The sequence below is a fragment of the Monodelphis domestica genome, chromosome 5 (assembly GCF_027887165.1).
Source record: "Monodelphis domestica isolate mMonDom1 chromosome 5, mMonDom1.pri, whole genome shotgun sequence".
Classification (NCBI taxonomy): Eukaryota; Metazoa; Chordata; class Mammalia; order Didelphimorphia; family Didelphidae; genus Monodelphis; species Monodelphis domestica.
Window position 1 is genome coordinate 309420762 of NC_077231.1, and position 17185 is coordinate 309437946.

Sequence of the window (17185 nt, forward strand, 5' to 3'; positions counted from 1 at the left end):
CGGGCAGTGGCAAGGAGGGAGCTAGAAGACTCCCAGATGTGGTCCTTCCCCGTAAGAGATGAAGTGATTCCCCTGGTGGCCGGGGCTAGAAAAGGGAGCTCTGGTTTTCTCCTCACCTGAAGACCGCCTTTGGCCGCTGCTTTGGATTGGGGAGAGCGGATTCCATTTTTTCCCCGGCAGGCTCCGGAGCCCCGGGGGTACGTGGGACGGGCGCCCTGGTAGACTCTGGAATGTTGGCTTTGGGCGCCGAGCAGCCCTGGGTTTTTACACAGCCGTAAAGTGCATGTAAGCCTTAAATAGAAAACGCTTCTCGACTACCGTTTCATAGAGGCCTGTTTGCGCAGAGCCTTTTGCTTATCTTTCCCGCAAACCTGTTTCCTGGGATTGTGGGAGCCACAGGAGGGGATAAAAACAGACTTAATGAGAGCAAGCCGCCGGCCTCCCTCTCGGGCCCAGCCTTTGCGGCAGGCTCCTCACCGCGTCACAAAGGGGTGTTTTTAAGCCCCAGTTCCGGTAGACCACAGGCAAGAAGAGCCAGAAGCACGTAAACCCCTTTGGGGTTGGGGATGTGGCAGATGATCCTCCCCCTACCACCATCACATGCTCACACGCACACTCACACCCGTTCACCTAGTTTTCATTTTTTTTCTTTTTTTTAATTTAATAAAACCCTCCCCTTCCGTCTTAGAGTCAATACTGTATATTGGCTCCAAGGCAGAAGAGTGGGAAGGGCTAGGCCATGGGGGTCAAGTGACTTGCCCAGGGTCACCCAGCTAGGAAGAGTTTGAGGTCAATTTTGAACCCAGGACCTCCCGCCTCTAGGCCTGACTCTCCATCCACTGAGCGATCTAGCTGCCCCCTTCATTTTTTCTTAAACCGAGAAAGAAACGTTGCAACATTTGCCAGAGTTCAGGGAACCTCCCCTGAGGGAAGGTGGAAAATGCCCGACATGCCTTGCGCTCAGCTCTCTACCTGCCTTGGCTCTCCGCTCTGAACAGAAAAGGGATCCAGCTGGCACTGCGGGCTTTATGAGCTCCGAGTTAATTTGCGGGATCAGCCTTTGGCGGAGGGGTCTGTTTGGGTTTTATATATTTATTTATTTACCTTTTCTGTTAAAAATAAAACTGCCCTGTAAAATGGGCAGCTTAATTGCAGGAAGCCCCAAACGATTTAATTTTTATTTTTTTTCCCCTGAAAGTGGTTAATAGCTTATTTTTGTTTAGACGGCGTGGTGGAAGCCCGTCTAAGCAAGGCCTCTAAAGCCGAGCTTGTGCGCCTTGGTTTATCGGGTTTTCCCTGAACTGGGTCCACACAGGAGGCTGTTGGAGTAAAGGGCCCTTTGGGGAGGGGGAGGGGACGGAGTCAGGGATGGAGGGCAGGGAGGGAATTTATAGAAGAATGCAGAACGGCTCCGCGAGACTACGGGCACTCTGCGGCTATAAAATCCCCACAATGCGTTGTCGGGGACCGCAGCTTGGCTCCCTTCTGGGGGTATCCCCCGAGTGGGGAGCTGCTGGCCAGGGGCTCCCGCCTCGTGGGGCTTGTCTTAGTGATGAGCTGCTGGCCTCTCCGTAGCAGGACGGACAAACTGCCAGAGCAAAAAAAAGCCCCCCAAAATGTTGGGGTGACGGCTTCTTCTTGTTCTTTCCTCTGACCACAAGAGCTTGCGGGTTTTACCCTGAGACATCCCCAAGCACCACGGCGTGCTGTGACACCCAGGACAGTCTGTCCTTTCTCTCCCAAGTCCTCATTTGCGCTTCTGTTATCGGCCCTGGGAAACGAGGGAATGACACAGAGCGGGAAAAATAGTGTGGATTTATGATGCGCTAAAGAGGGGGGAAGCCTAACAAAATGGGCAGAAAAGAGGCCGGAGGTGAGGCAGGGGCTCTGGATGTGGGTCCTTTGGCCGTGTTCCTTCCTCCGTCAGTTCAGGATCAACTGAAAAATGGATTTAGAGGGAAGCTGGGTGGCTCCCTGGATAGAGAGCCGGTTCTGGAGATGGAAGGTCCTGGGTTCAAATTTGAATTCAGACACTGCCTGGTTCTGTGACCCTTAACTGCAATTGCCCAGCCCTTACTATTCTGCTTTAAGACCAATACACACAGGGCAGCTGAGTGGCTCAGTGGATTGAGAGTCAGAGATGGGAGGTCCTGGGTTCAAATTTGGCCTCAGACACTTCCCAGATGTGTGACCCTGGGCAAGTCACTTAACCTCCATTGCCTAGCTCTTACTACTCTTCTGCCTTGGAGCCAATACACAGTATTGACTCTAAGACAGGAAGGTAAGGATCTCTTTTTTTTAATTTGTTTTTTATTGTTTAGTCCAGAAATCAAACGTGTTGGATCCAAGGGGCTGCACATTAAAGTTAATGCTCATTTGAAGATTTGGGATAAATAAAATCTTGGCTTCTCTCACTGTATCCCCAAAGGCCAAGACTCCTCCTGGCAGCACATTGGATCTAGGAGGGAGTTTTCAAATGTTCAGTCTATTTTGGAACTCATTTTCTTCCGTATTCCTGTCTGTGACATGGCATTTGGGAAGGGTGAAAGCCAGTCAGGAACATTCAGACACGAGCTAGATGACTCAGTGGAAAGATAATTGGCTCCAGCATCAGAACCCCGGGTTCAAATCCCACCTCTGGCGCTTGCTTATCTCTGGGTCACTCCATTAACTTTGGGTCATCTGTACAATGAAGGCCTTGCATAAACGGCCTCTGCCGTGCCTTGTGCATCGAGATGCCGCCTCCGAAGTGTTCTCAAGGAGCCTGGTGTTCCCATTAACGGTAATGGTCTGCCCATTGTTGTTGTAAAGTGTGCCCCGAAGATATCGCTGTCTGTGAAAGCACAGAGAGCTCATGAATCAAAAACGCCCAACGCTGGCTAAAAGGAATCCTTGTTTTCTTAACTGCAGATCCCTAAAATGGTGGTTTTGCCCTTAAAATCTGACTCAGTGATAAAACTCTAAGCGCTGGGTTTTTGAAAATTCAACTCATTGTATAAGCGATAATGAAGCACCTCGTGTATGCCAATGACTGCACTGAGTGCTAGAAATAGGAGAATACAGGATGAGAGAGACCTCCCCCTCAGGAGGCTTCCCTTCGGCTGCCGGGAGACGGCCTCCGTGTCAATAAGGGAGTGAATGGAGAGCGCTGGAAGCGATCCACCGCTCCACTCCGCTTCTCTTTCCATTTCGGAACACAGGAGCCCCCTATTCAATACTTTAGTCAATGATTCATCCTCAGAATCTGAAATGACACTCTATGAAACGACCTCCCTGGTGCTGGGAGGACGCCATCACCTTAGTTGTCTCCGTGATGCGCCATGTTGGATGTGGGCTCCACCTGGGACAAAGAGCTCTGATGGGGAATCTCTGGGATCTGCGTGGATTTCCAGAGACCTTCGTCCCCATCAAAGCAGCACGCTTCCTCTGAACACACTTGGCTTACCTTCTCATGGCACGGGCTCTCTCTGGGGAGAGACAGCTGCTCTATGGATGCCCCATTAAACGTGATTTACGCATCCTCCCTCATTGGCTCCCATCTTGTCCATTATGATGTTTCTCTCAGTGCCCATCACCTTGTTTTAGCTTTCTCCAGGCAGGTGGTTGTTTTTCCTGGAGTTACACACTTCATAAATGAGGCATGTTCAAATCTGAGGGGAACAAATCCTTTTGGATCATAGGTATAGAGAGAAGAAAAGCCATGGAGGGACTGGTCACAGTGGTCCTTTCATCTGTGGTGACTGCAGGGGTCTTTACCAAGATTGTGACTGTGGTCAGCTCCTCAGAGCCGATTGTTAAATTTTTAAAGTGAGCCTTTTCTCCTGAGAAATCAAATGCCACAAATCAGGGCTTGGTTTATTGTTTTATCGACTGACCCAAATTAAGAAAGCAATGGAAAGACTAGTAACAGTGCAGATTAAACTAAAAAGTACACCCTAAATGTTTTTTCTTCAAAGATGGATGTTAAACATTTATGAGCCTATACTTGGTAGCTGGTTCCTGATGGCACAAGCACAAGGCTCTGTGCTTCCTTTGTTGTCCCCCAGTTCTAAGCAGCCTCCATATGCAAAACTCTAGTGGGGGGGGGGCATCTGGGTGGCTCAGTGGATTGTGAGTCAGGCCTAGAGATGGGAGGTCTTAGGTTCAAATCTGGCCTCAGACACTCCCCAGCTGTGTGACCTTGGGCAAGTCCCTTAACCCCCATGGCCTAGCCCTTACTGCTCTTCTGCCTTGGAGCCAATACACAGTATTGACTCCAAGACAGAAGGTAAGGGTTTAAAAAAAACAAGAAGCAGCAGCAGCTTACATTCTAGTAAGTAGACCCAACATCTGCAGAGCTCAGTAGAGTTTAAAGAAAACTGGGAACGAGGGGGGTCCGTGCACATCTTTGAGCAAGGGGAATGGTGGGCACCTCGGGGAAGTGATTCTGGCATGTGTGGAAGACGCCCTGGAGAAGAGAGAACTTGGATCTGGGAGACCAAATAGGCTCTTAGAGTCAGCCAGGCAAGAGGCAATGAGAGCTTGGATGACGATCTCGAGCCCTTCTAGTCTGGGATTCTTAGAAGGGAATCTCACTGTTGACCGTTTCCTTTACCATTTGTTGTTCACAATCCTATAAAGTGGGTCTCCATCAATTAAAGCCCATTTTAATGGCCCATCTATAGCCAGAAAGCAAGCTACTATTTGCCAGGATTTTACGAGCCGGGGTCGAGTTTTCCTTTACCTTCTTGGGTGTTGGCACTTCCACTGAGGCAGGGGTGGATGTCAGGCTTCTGAGAAGGGCTTCTGTCAACGATCTCTGCTCATCTGTCTTTGACAAGCGTAGAGGTTTTCCCCAAACTCTCCCTAGCAAAAAGAACCAGCGAAACAGCCCTGGAAGGGGCCCTCGTACTTGTCCTGAAAGCAGAGTTTCCTCTGCTGGCTCCTCAATTCTTCCAGCATCGATTCAGGAACATCCTTGCCCAGGTGACGGCACCTTCCATTTGCAGATGCTCTCACGGGGAACCAGTTTTTCCTTGTATGGAAGCGAAGTTGGGCTCTCTGCTTTTGCCAGTCATCATTCCCGGTTCTGACCAATGAGGACACCCAGAACAAGCTGGAGCTCCTCGGCAGGACAGCCTCTGAATATTCAGACAAGGAGCGCCCTCCATCCCCCTTCTCAAATCTTTCCTTTCTCAGACGGAGCATCCCTGACTTCTAAAGACCAGATCCTTCTATGGCCTGGGCTGGCCCCCCAACTCTCAGGGAGCCACTGCCTGCTGCCACCGCCCATCTCCTCCCCTGTCACAGACACCTTGAGACCAGAGCTTGGGCTGCCTTTGGGAGCTGCCCTGGGTCCGTCCTTTGATTTTGGGGCCCCTGCAAGTCCCTGTCGTTGCTGTTCACAACATAAACTCTTCTCTAGAGAGGCCTCCTGCCCTCTCTCTCCTTTTCTTGTGCAGTTGATTTATGGACTCTAAGAATAAGCCTTTGGGTTTATCCCTCTGAAGTTTCCTCCTTGTAGGCCCATTTGAGAGTTCCAGGCTATCGAGATCTTTAGTCTCAATTTTGTCATCCGATGGATTTCCTCATTGGCCCAGGCTTCATGTCATCCATAAAGAAGGTGAAGCCACTGATAAAAAAGTATTGAACAGAGTAGCACCAAGGATAGATCCTCTGAAGCTGACGTCAATGAATCAATGCATACTCTTATTAAAACCCTCCCCTTCCATCTTAGAATCAATATTGTGTATTGGCTCCAAGGCAGAAGAGCAATAAGGGCTAGGCCATGGGGGTGAAGTGACCGGCCCAGGGTCACACAGCTAAGAAGTTTCTAAATCCATATTTGAACCCAGGACCTCCCATCTCTAGGCTTGGCCCTCTATCCACTGAGCCACCCAGCTGCCCCCAGAACATACTATTAAATCTTTATGATGTATTCTGCTAAGTGCTAGGGATGCAAGTGCAATCTACTCTCAAAAATAAAATATAATCTGATGGAGGACACAATTATGTTTAACAATATGTGTAGCATGATGGGTATCTATTTAGACGGTTCAATGACTAGAGAGCCAGACCTAGAGACCAAAGATCCTGAGTTCAAATCTGACCTCAGACATTTCCCACCTGTGCTGGCCCAGGGCAAGTCACTTAACCCTCATTGCCTAGCCCTCACTCCTCTTCTGCCTTGGAACCAATACTTAGAATCAATTTTAAGACAAAAGGTAAGGGTTTAAAATAACAATACTATATGTACAACATAAAGATTTTAATTTTAATTTTTAAACAGTTTTTAATCCATCATTAATCGCCACTTTCTGATCACAATTACTCAATAGCTCCAAACCCACCCAGCTAACTCTACAGTCACCCAACCCTCATTTTTCCATCTTGGCCATAAAAATGGAATGAACTACAATGTCAGCTGCCATGGCATCACCGAAATATCCCCTGGCCACTCATCTGGTGACTTGGTCCAAAAAGGAGAGAGAGGAGGGGTGAGACATGATTTATTAGGGTCAAAGATTAAAGCTTAAAGGAACCCTTGAGACCATCATAGCTAAAACCCTCTAATTTTACAAATGAAGAACCCGAGGTCCCAAGAGGCAGGGTCTCCGTCCCAAAACAATACAGAAAGGAAGCAGCGGAAGGAGAATTTGTGTCCAGATCTTTTGACTCCAAATTCTCAGCCCTCCTTTCTTTTAACCACCTGCACCCATGCTGGCTCTGAGTGGTCACTGTTTCCCTTTCTAAGTGCTCACAGACCATCCCTTTAATCATGCATTCTGAAATGTCTTGATGAATCACAGTCATGTGATTGGAAGGTCCTCTCTCCTCCATGTGACCATCCCAGGCCTTCTGTCCCTCTCCCATTCTCAGGGGGTACTCCTATAGCCCTAAAATGAAAAAGAGCCAGGTCCTGACCCCCAATTCCCCAGACCTATGACTGAAGAGTGGGCTGAACCCCCTGGATCCTCCACAAAGCAGCTGCCAACAGTATCTGCCAAGGCCTCCTTGGTCAGGGGCTGTTCATTAGCCTTGAAGAGCAGACTCAGGCCAAGGGGTGCCCAGTTGACCCTCCAAGAGTATTGTAAAGATTAAAATTTAGGGGAGACTGAGGCAGGTAGAAATTAGTTTCTCTCTGCAAGGAGTATTATATTTTTTAGAGGTTTATTGATTAAAGAAAATACAGAATAAGAAAAAACATGTGTCTAGGCCAGAGGCCTAGACAAGATAACCTCACATCATGGAAGAGACGCCTCTGCTCCAAAACAGAAGTCCAAAAGGAGACCACAAAAGCTTTTGCAATCAGGTTAAATACCTTCTCGATCTCAGCCCAGGTGAGATTACAAAGCATTCTGGGGAAGTGGAGCAAAGGCTTGTGGGGACTGAAGTCCTGGATTCCAGTCCATTTTTACAGTATGGGATGGATAGGGAGGTCCGAAGGTGCTCACACCAACATATAAGGGAGCTTCAGTTTAGGGAATCCCCTCGCCTCCTTCCCCCGCTGAAAGAGTCAACTAGGAGTTGAAAATCCTGATTTAATTAATATCAGAAAGAAATTTTCTATTCATCTGGGTCAATGTTTCTTTCACAATGGAAGAGGCAACGGAAAAGTTAACCTACTTAGCACAGTACCTGGGGCAGAACTCAAACCCACATCCTCTAAACTCTGAAGCCAGTTCTCTACCCCCTAGGTGACACTGCCTGCTGATTTTTAAAATTAACTCCAGGGATGATTTTTATGTGTCATTTCCAACTTTCACCAGGGGTTCCCAGTCAATATTATGGCACTTAGTCATCATAGGATGGGGGATCCTGCAGTGGCTGCAGTGGGATGTTGTTTGGTCCCAAGGTTGCCCTCCCACTCACTCTCCCCCCCCCATATCCATCTCTTGTTTCTGTGCCAGTAGGAGCTGGCTTAAAACATGTTTGTCCACTGTATCTCATCTCTCCCTCTCTCTGGGTCTCCTTCCATCCATCTTCTATCCTTCTTAGAACCAAAAGAGGTTAATGAGAAACCATGGAGCACAAAAGCCAAACTTCCAACCTTAAATGGGGGAAGAGGGAGAGCACCAGGCTCAAACTCTCACCGTCACTGCAGTGCAGTGCCTGGGCAAGTCTTCATGTCCCTTCTTTGTGCCAACGTGCCACGAGGCACACTAGATCCAGATGACGCTGTGAACTTCTCCGAATTTTCTAAGAGATGCTCTGAGAGGTGGAAGACGATATCTGCTAAGGAGAAAAGGAAAGCTGAGGACACGGGAAAACGGAGAAGGTTCGTTTGTCATGAAAGAGAAATGAAAAGCCGCCTGCCACCTACAGGAGAACCCTCAGAGAAATTCGGGGATCCTGGTGCACCAAAGAATTGGGCATTCTTCTTCTGTTCTGAGTATTGTCCAGAAATCAGAGGAGCACCCTGGTCTTTCTGTCGGAGATGTGGCCAGAAAATAGGGAGAAACGTGGAATAATTCTGCAGAGGATGACAAGCAACCTTATGAAAAGAGGGCAGCCAAACTGAAGGAAATGGACGAAGAAGAAATCGCTGCAGCCTGGGCTAAAGGAAAGCCTGATGTGGAGGATTTGGCAAAGCTCAGAAGAACAAGAAAAAGGAGGAAGAAGATGATGAAGTTGGTTCTAAAGCAATTTTTTCCTCGTCCATAAAGCATTTCTCCCCCCCACCCCACCCCACTGCCGTACACAAGTCGCTCCTTTTAATGAAGGAAAATGAGAATGTCAGGCTGTGTACGATTCCTTTGTTAACTGTCTGTAGGGCATCTTTGGGGAGAGCTAACACACCGCCTTCCTGGGTCTGGAGCCCTGTGCTGGAGCAGTGTTTTCAAGCATGCCTGCCTGGCACAGTGGGGGGGTGTACACTGGCATAGGAAGTTAAGGCAGCTCCTTGTTGGGGCACAGATTGGGGTTGGAGTTCGTTTTCAGCTTCAGTCTTCTTGGATGCAGCATCTGTTAACGAATACCCTTCGGTAATGGCAAAAAAAGAAAAAAGGGGCGACCGTCTTGTGGACATTCGGAATGCTTCTAAGTAAACACAACTTTTTTAATTAGGAAAAAAAAAAGAGGGTGGGTGGGTGTGTCATTGACGCCTGTTTGGGGTAAATTTGGGACAAATCCGTAAGAGATTTCGTGGTCAGTCTTCCCAAATCAGGAGTGCTTTGGGGGTTTCCAACACCTTTTTCTTATCATTGTTCTGTGAAGTAAGACTGGGCAACTATGCGAGGAAACCGAGGTTGGGGGAGATTTGTTCAAGATCTCATGGCTCCTGAGCGGCAGAGGTCTCCTGACTCTCTTTGCCACCTCCATGATGTCCAGGCGGCACAATGGATAGAGCTTTGAACTTAGGCCAAGAAGACTTGAGTTCAAATCCTGACACAGATGCTTTCCTGTCAGGGTGACCTTGAGTAAGTCATTGTATCTGTATTTCTTCATCAGTAACATGAGGGTCATAACAGCCTCAACCTCACAAGGAGTATTGTGTGGGTCAAGAGAGGTCCTAGTTATAAAGTACGAATGCTCACCACCATTGTTAATACTGGCTAACGCTATGGGAAATAGCCCGAGCAGCCCCATGACCTCCTTTTACCCCATGTGCAAGAGCTGGGAGGGGAGACGGGATCTCCACAGCCCATCCAGTGGCTCCCCCAAAAGGTGTGTCCAGGCACCATTAATGCTCTTTGGAGGGGCCTCCATCGCACCCACTGCTCTCCTGGCGCCATGATGGCCCAGCCCCCCCCCCACTTCCCTAACCCCGGAGGCAGATGCTCCCTGACAGCATCTTCCTTGTGTGTGGACGGATGGTGTTGGGGTGCATTCTCTGCACTTCCCCCACAGACTGTAGGCACCTTGAGGGCTTCTTGGGCACCTCCCTTGGGCACCCAGTCATTGCTGCTGACCTTTGCGATGGTGGCTGACTCCCCCATGCCAGGCAGTTTAAGCAACAGGGACACAGGGCTATTTAACTAGCTACCCTTCTGTGTTCAGTCCTTGCTGCACTCTGCTGGAGGCTGGCCACCACACAGGGTTCACATTTCAAGTGGGAGGCCATGGGGGGGATCCCCATGAATATTGTCTAATAACCTGTGGTCTGCTGAAGGGTCTGCTGAAGGGGCAGAAATTTGGGGCCCAGAGAAAGATACCAACCTACCCCCCCCCTGCCTCCTCCCAAACCCATGAGTGCGCTTGATAAAAGGCGGTCAAAGACCTCAATCCATACTAGAGGAGAGTGGCTGGAATGACCAATAGGAAGCAGGAGGAGCCCCCAGCAGCCAACTGTAAATATCGACTATCTGTCCTATAGACGAAGGTTTAGACTTAGTCTCTGGCTCCAAAGAGCAGACATGGGACCAAAAGGAGAAGGGGCAAAGAGGCCAATTTAGTCAAGAAAACCTTAACTTTTAGAGTGATGCAGGAGTGGAAGGGACTTCCTGGGAAATTTTCAGGGTCCCGCTGCTATGGTTGGACTAGAAGGAGATGGAGCTTCTTTAAAATGGGGGCAGTAGAGAGGGAGATGATGTGGGGGGACCAGGCTGTTGTGACAAATGAACAGGGGAAACAGAAGAGATAAGGAGCTATGGATGACTCCAAAAAAATCTCAGCAGCAGAGATGGGTCATCCACGTGGCAAGAATGTGGAATGTGCTCCATCAGTATCCTTATGTGGATGAGAGACGATAGGGAAAGCCCCTGTTCAGTGGATGGACCCTCTGGTAAAATATGGAGGACGTGGACAAGAGCCTTATAGGATGGGCCAAAGTCCAGGAAATCACCCAATGGTCGGACATGAGGGGGTTTATTCCAAGAAATGCGATGAAAGAATGAAGAGTCGAAAATGACCCATTGGAAGATTCTCATTTCCCTACTGGGAAGGAGTCAGGAAATCCATCGAGCATCAGGGAGATTTTTCTTTCATTGTGTGCTTGCATTCATGTACTGGTAGCTTGTGCTTTTATTTAACTGAGTTCCTCCTGGGATGAAAAGCTTCCTAAAAAGCCCAGGAGCTCTGGTCATGACCTCTGGTTATTTTTTAAAGTTTATTTAATCAATTAATTTAGAATATTTTTCCATAGTTACATGAATCATGTTCTTTCCCTCCCCTCCTCCTCCCTTCCCGTAGCCAACACACAATTACACTAGGTTTTACATGTCTCATTGATCAAGACCCATCATACCATTGATATTTGCACTACAGTGATCTCTTAGTCTACATCCCCAATCATATCCCCGTTGAACCATGTGATCAAACAGTTGTTTCTCTTCTGTGTTTCTGCTCCCACAGTTCTTTCTCTGGATGTGGATAACATCCCTTCTCATAAGATCCTCAGAATTGTCCTGGATCATTTAATTGCTGCTAGTAGAAAAGTCAGTTACATTTGATTGTGCTACAATGTATCAGTCTCTATGTACAACATTCTCTTGGTTCTGCTCCTTTCACTCTGCATCAGTTCCTGGAAGTATTTCCAGTTCACATGAAATCCCTCCAGTTCATCATTCCTTTGAGCACAATAGTATTCCATCACCAACAGATACCCCAATTTGTTCAGCCATTCCCCAATTGAAGGGCATCATCTCATTTTCCAATTTTTTGCCACCACAAAGAGTGCAGCTATGAATATTCTTGTACAGGTCTTTTTCCTTATTATCTTTTTGGGGTACAAACCCAGCAGTGCTATGGCTGGATCAAAGGGCAGACAGTCTTTTAGCGCCCTTTGGGCATAGTTCCAAACTGCCCTCCAGAATGGTTGGACCAATTAACAACTCCACCAGCATGTTTATTGTCCCAATCTTGCCACATCCCCTCCAATATTATTATTTTCCTTTGCTGTCATGTTAGGCTACTGGCCAGTGTGAGAGACACTGAAATCACTCCTGGAAAACTTTCCCCATAAGAGGGCCCAATGGATGCTGTGTCTTTGCGTGTATTCATGGCAGGAACTCTCCTTCCCCTCCCTACCCCCAGGCTGTCTCTTCACCATAAGGATGGTGGCTGCCACAGGACCAGCAGCCAACTTTCCACCTCTGATCCCAGATGAGTTTTGAGGGTGCTGAGGGCCCATGGTGTGTGAGCCACCAGCAAGTCTCTGAAGTGCTAAGCCTCAGTTTCCTCATCTATAAAATAGGAGTATTCATCACACCTACCTCCTGGGGTTGTAACAATCAAGTCACCTGTGTTATTATAGGAATTTTGGTGAGGAAAGAAGAAAAGTGAACATATAAAAAATTCAGATTTATTGGTTGGGAAGGGGAGGAAGGAACAGGAATAAGGAGAAAGTCTACACGTTATCTTACAATGTAATAACTACAAACTATCTAAAACTATCTTATTAAGCTAAGCAGTAAATTTGCCAATAGCCACATCTCACACAACCAATCAAATGGGCCAGCATCTTTAGTTGATTTGTATCCAAATAGGTCCAGAGATGAAGTCTGTCTTCAATCTTCTTTACTGATACAGCAGCCAAATTCAAAAGATTTCTCTCTCTTCTGCTGGTCTCAGGAAAGCCTTCAACTCAGGTCCTTCAGGAGAGAAGTCTGTCCTTTGGGGCACAGAATCTTAACCCAGAACTCCAGCCTTAGGCTCCCATGTGACTTTTAGTCGCATGCTACTGTCAGTCACTCACTCTGACTTACGCACCACTCAGTTTGTTGCAAAGCATTCATTCTTTATCACATTCCCCCCTTTTGCATGAATCAAAAATTGTGTTGGAAACACTATTTTTTGCATTTGTGCACACTCTAAAATACTTACCAATTACCTAAACTAAGAAATCTACCCAACATAACAACCTATACCCAACTGTCTTACTCTAACTAATTCTAACCTATTTTAGGGAATTTTAACAAGGAAAAAGGAAAAGGAGTTAAATGATGAACAAGTACAAAAGTCAAACACAAGCAAAATCAAAACAGCAAATAGCATCAAACAAAAGATGAACAGAACTTCCATGCAAACATGAAGCTTAAAATACTCTTATCGGCTAATACAGAAAATTGTACTACTTTTGCAGTACATTAACATTAAACTTAGAGAAAATTTTTGAAAATTACAATAAACACAACATTGCATAAGTTTTATGATGAAAATCAAACCCAACATTAAACTCACTTATGCAAATATATATAACAATAAATATTAGTGAGCTACGCACATAATTTACATATATACATGCTATATATACATGTATGCTATACAAATGACATATGTTTATGTTCACTTCATATTTACACATATTTTACATACATATAATATAATGCAATTAATTTACAATCCTATTATATGCCCTATTTACATATTTATTTACAATTTTGTTTGGTATGTGATGTCATATGTTGTTTGTGTTGTGTAATGTATGATGTAGTGCAAATCAGTATCTAATTTCCTTATCTTCTTTAATCCTACCTAATTAATCTATCTCTAAAATATTTCTAACTAGATTTCTATACCTTAACTAAATCTAAGTATGTAACTATATTTCAGTTAGTAAATAACATATCTATAGCTGATAATAACACTGTTAGTACCCTAACTATACATTGTTTCACTCATTTAAGTAGTGATTCAGTGTAACCTAACCATGTTTATGTTGTTACTTTTGCTATGTCATGTTTTGCTATTTTAATGTCAGTGTTACTGTTTTGTTAGAGTTACGTTACTGTTGGATGCAACATACTTACCCCTACTTCGGATCTTTCTTGCTCTTCTCACCTCCTCTTGAATATTCTTCTGCAATTCCATAGTAGTAAATACATTTGTGTTTGTATGTGAATAAATGCTATGTTATTTATACTATAATACATTACCCCAAAGTATCAATTCATTAGTCCATTTATCCTGTAATCCTCTTCATTGCAAATTTCACAGTCTTTTAAATTTATAAATTTTCAGTCTTTTAAGAATGTCCATTAATTCCTGAATTCTTCTCTTCATCTGCATTGTCCTCTTCTATCCTCTTCGGCCGGAATGGTCCTCTCCTTACTGATCTTTTTTACTGCAGACTCAGTTTGACTGATGAGTCTATCTTTCTGCAATCTCGTCTTCATTTTCTTCTTCAATGATTTGTACATTTTCATTATTTATACCATGTGCTAATTTTATATGTGAACAATGATACCAGGAATCTCTACCCAAAACTTTTAGTGAAGATGGAGAAACTAACACAATAATGTAAGGACCTAACCCACTTTCTTATGTTGCTGTTTTGGCAAAAAATTTTTACATATGCCATATCTCCTGGTTCATAATCATGAAGAGAATAATCCAAAGGATCAGTTTGAATTAATACTCCCATATCATGTAATTCTTTTAGTCTTTGTTGTAAAGCACTTTAGTAAGAAGCAAGTTGACAGTCTCCTTCTAAGAGAGATGTATAGACTGTCTTACACGTTTTTGCTTGTAGTGGAGCATGTCCAAAAAGCATTTCATAGGATGACATATGTAAATCTGCTCTTGGTCTCATACGTAGGTAAAACAAAGCTATGGGAAGAATCTCTGGCCATTTGAGATGAGTTTCAGCACAGAGCTTCCCCACCATAGTCTTTATTTCCTTATTTACATGCTCCACTTGCCCTGAACTTTGTGGATGATAAGGAACATGATATTTTGGTGTTATTCCTAGATTTTCATAGACTCTTTTCAGGATGTCTTGATGAAATGTGATCCTTTATCAGAGTCTATGGTTAGTGGTACTCCAAATCTAGATATAATTCCCTTAATCAACACTTTCACCACAAAAGCTGTATTTGTATTTGATGGAAAAGCTTCAGGCCATTTGGTTAATCTATCAACAATTACCAAGAAAAAGGTGTATCTTCCAGCTTTTGGCATGCTGATGTAATCAATCTGCAGACTCTCAAATGGACAATATGCTAAAGGTCTTTCACCTAAACCTTTCTGTCTGAATGCCCCTTGATTGAATCTTTGGCAAATAGAACAGCTTGAGCAGATCTTATTTGCTATAGTACTTATTCCAGGAGCTACCCATTGTCTCTTTACGGTCAATTACAGCTTGAGTACCAAAATGACCTTTTGTGTGAATGGCTTGACACAGATAGGTATACAGATATTTTGGTAACAGCAGCTTTCCAGTATCCATTAATCATATGCCATGTTCTTTTCTTGCTCCAAACTTCTCTTTCTATTTTTGTATTTCTGATCCTACATAAGCTTTTTCTAGATCATCAGTTTCTATAGTTGATAAGTTCATAACATACACTGGGGCATTTCTGGCAGCAAATTTCACAGTTATATCAGCTCTATGATTTCCTTTAGCCACTAAATCTCTTCTATTAGTATGACTTCTACAATGGATTACCACTAGCAGTTTAGGCTTCTGGATAGCATCTAACAACTCAGTTATTATTTCTGCATGAGCAATTGGTTTTCCTGATGCAGTAATAAAACCTCATTGTGTCCAGATCTTTCCTGCAACATGACACACAGAAAATGCATAATAAGAGTCTGTGTACACATTTGTACTTTTGCTATCAGCCAGAAGACATGCTTGCTTTAATGCAACCAATTCTGCACATTGAGCACTAAGGTTACTAGGTAATGATCCATACCACAGGGTCTCAAATTCTTTGACAACTGCAGTACCTGTACATCTGATTCCATTACACAACGATGAAGAACCATCTGTGAATAAAACCAAATCTGGATTTTCGATTGGAGTGTCTTTTAAATCCATCCTCAGCATATCCACTAGATCTACTACTTCTACACATTCATGTAATGGTTCAATGTTCTTTGGCAAATCAGGAAGTGTAGCTGGGTTTAATACACTACATCTTTTCAACATAATGTTTTCACTACCTAGAAGTATAATTTCATACTTAGATATTTGTTGGTCTGAATATGCTCGAGTACAAAATTTCCTCATTAGTGCTTCTATTTGATGTGAACAAAATACCGACAATGGACATCCCAAAACTAAGTCTGATAACTTCTAAACTAACACAGCTGCAGCAGCTAGACCCCTTAAACAAGGAACTGTACTTGCAGCAATTGGATCTAGATGACAACTATAGTATCCAATTGAACAATAACTTTGTCCTAAAGTCTGTGTCAGTACACCAGATACAATTCCTTTGGTCTCATTAAAAAATAATTGAAAAGGTTTAGTATAGTCTGAGATTCCAAGAGCTGGTGCAGATAAAATCAATTCCTTAAGCTTACTTAAGGTTTGCAGATGTTCAGGTTTGAGAGTTTGAGTTTCAGAGGTTCTGTTTCTGTATTCCTGGTTAGATCTGTTAAACATTTAATAATTTCACTATACCCAAGTATCCATTGTCTACAGAAACCAGTTGTTCCAAGACCAGCTCTGAATTGCTTCTTGGTCTTAGGTGTACTCAGTTTCTGGATATCAGCTATTCTTTTCTTAGTGATACTTCTGGAACCCGCTGACAACACAAAGCCATGATATTCAATATGAGGCAAAACCTACTGAAGTTTTGCTTTAGAGATTTTATGTCCATGTTTATGTAATTCAATCAAAAGAATCTTGTTATCTCTTAAACACACTTTAGCAGATGGAGATGCTAGGAGGATATCATCTATAAAATGTACTTTTTACTTTCCTTGAATGTTATTATTTTAAGGTCTCTGTTAAAATTTTGAGAGAATTGACTCAGGCTATCACAATACCCCTGTGAAAGACAAGTGTAGGTCCACTGGGTATTCTCCCATGTGAAAGCAAAGATCTTTTGAGAATCCTTGTGAATTGGTATCAAGAAGAATGCTGAACATAAATCTACCATGGTGAAATATCTTGCTTGACTTGGAATGGATGAGATTATAGCAGCTGGGCTTGATACTATAGGATGTGTCTTTATTACATGATCATTTACAGCTCTCAAATCCTGTATGAATCTATAGACAATTCTGCCATCTTGATCTAGCTTTTGCTTTTTTATTGGAAGTATGGGCATGTGGTATTCTGAGAAGCATGGTATTATGATCCCTTGTTGAATTAGGGACTCAATAATCCATCTTATCCCATCTATAGCTTCTTTACTCAAAGAATATTGAGGAGCACAAGGAATTGGTCCTTCCTTGGTTCTCACTGTTACTGGAGTAGCTTATTTCAATAGGCCTACATCTATGGAAGACTTAGACCATAAGTCTTCTGGTATATCCTCAGGAATAGGATAGATGGAATCCAACTCATTCTCTGCACTGACTGAATTTAAGAACA

The 17185-nt window shown here is 44.3% G+C and overlaps 1 protein-coding gene across 3 annotated transcripts in view; it reads left to right on the plus strand.

The window, feature by feature from the left end:
• Window positions 1-17185, plus strand: part of JAZF1 (JAZF zinc finger 1) — a 210948-nt gene that overhangs the window by 183602 nt on the left and 10161 nt on the right. The window lies entirely within an intron of this gene.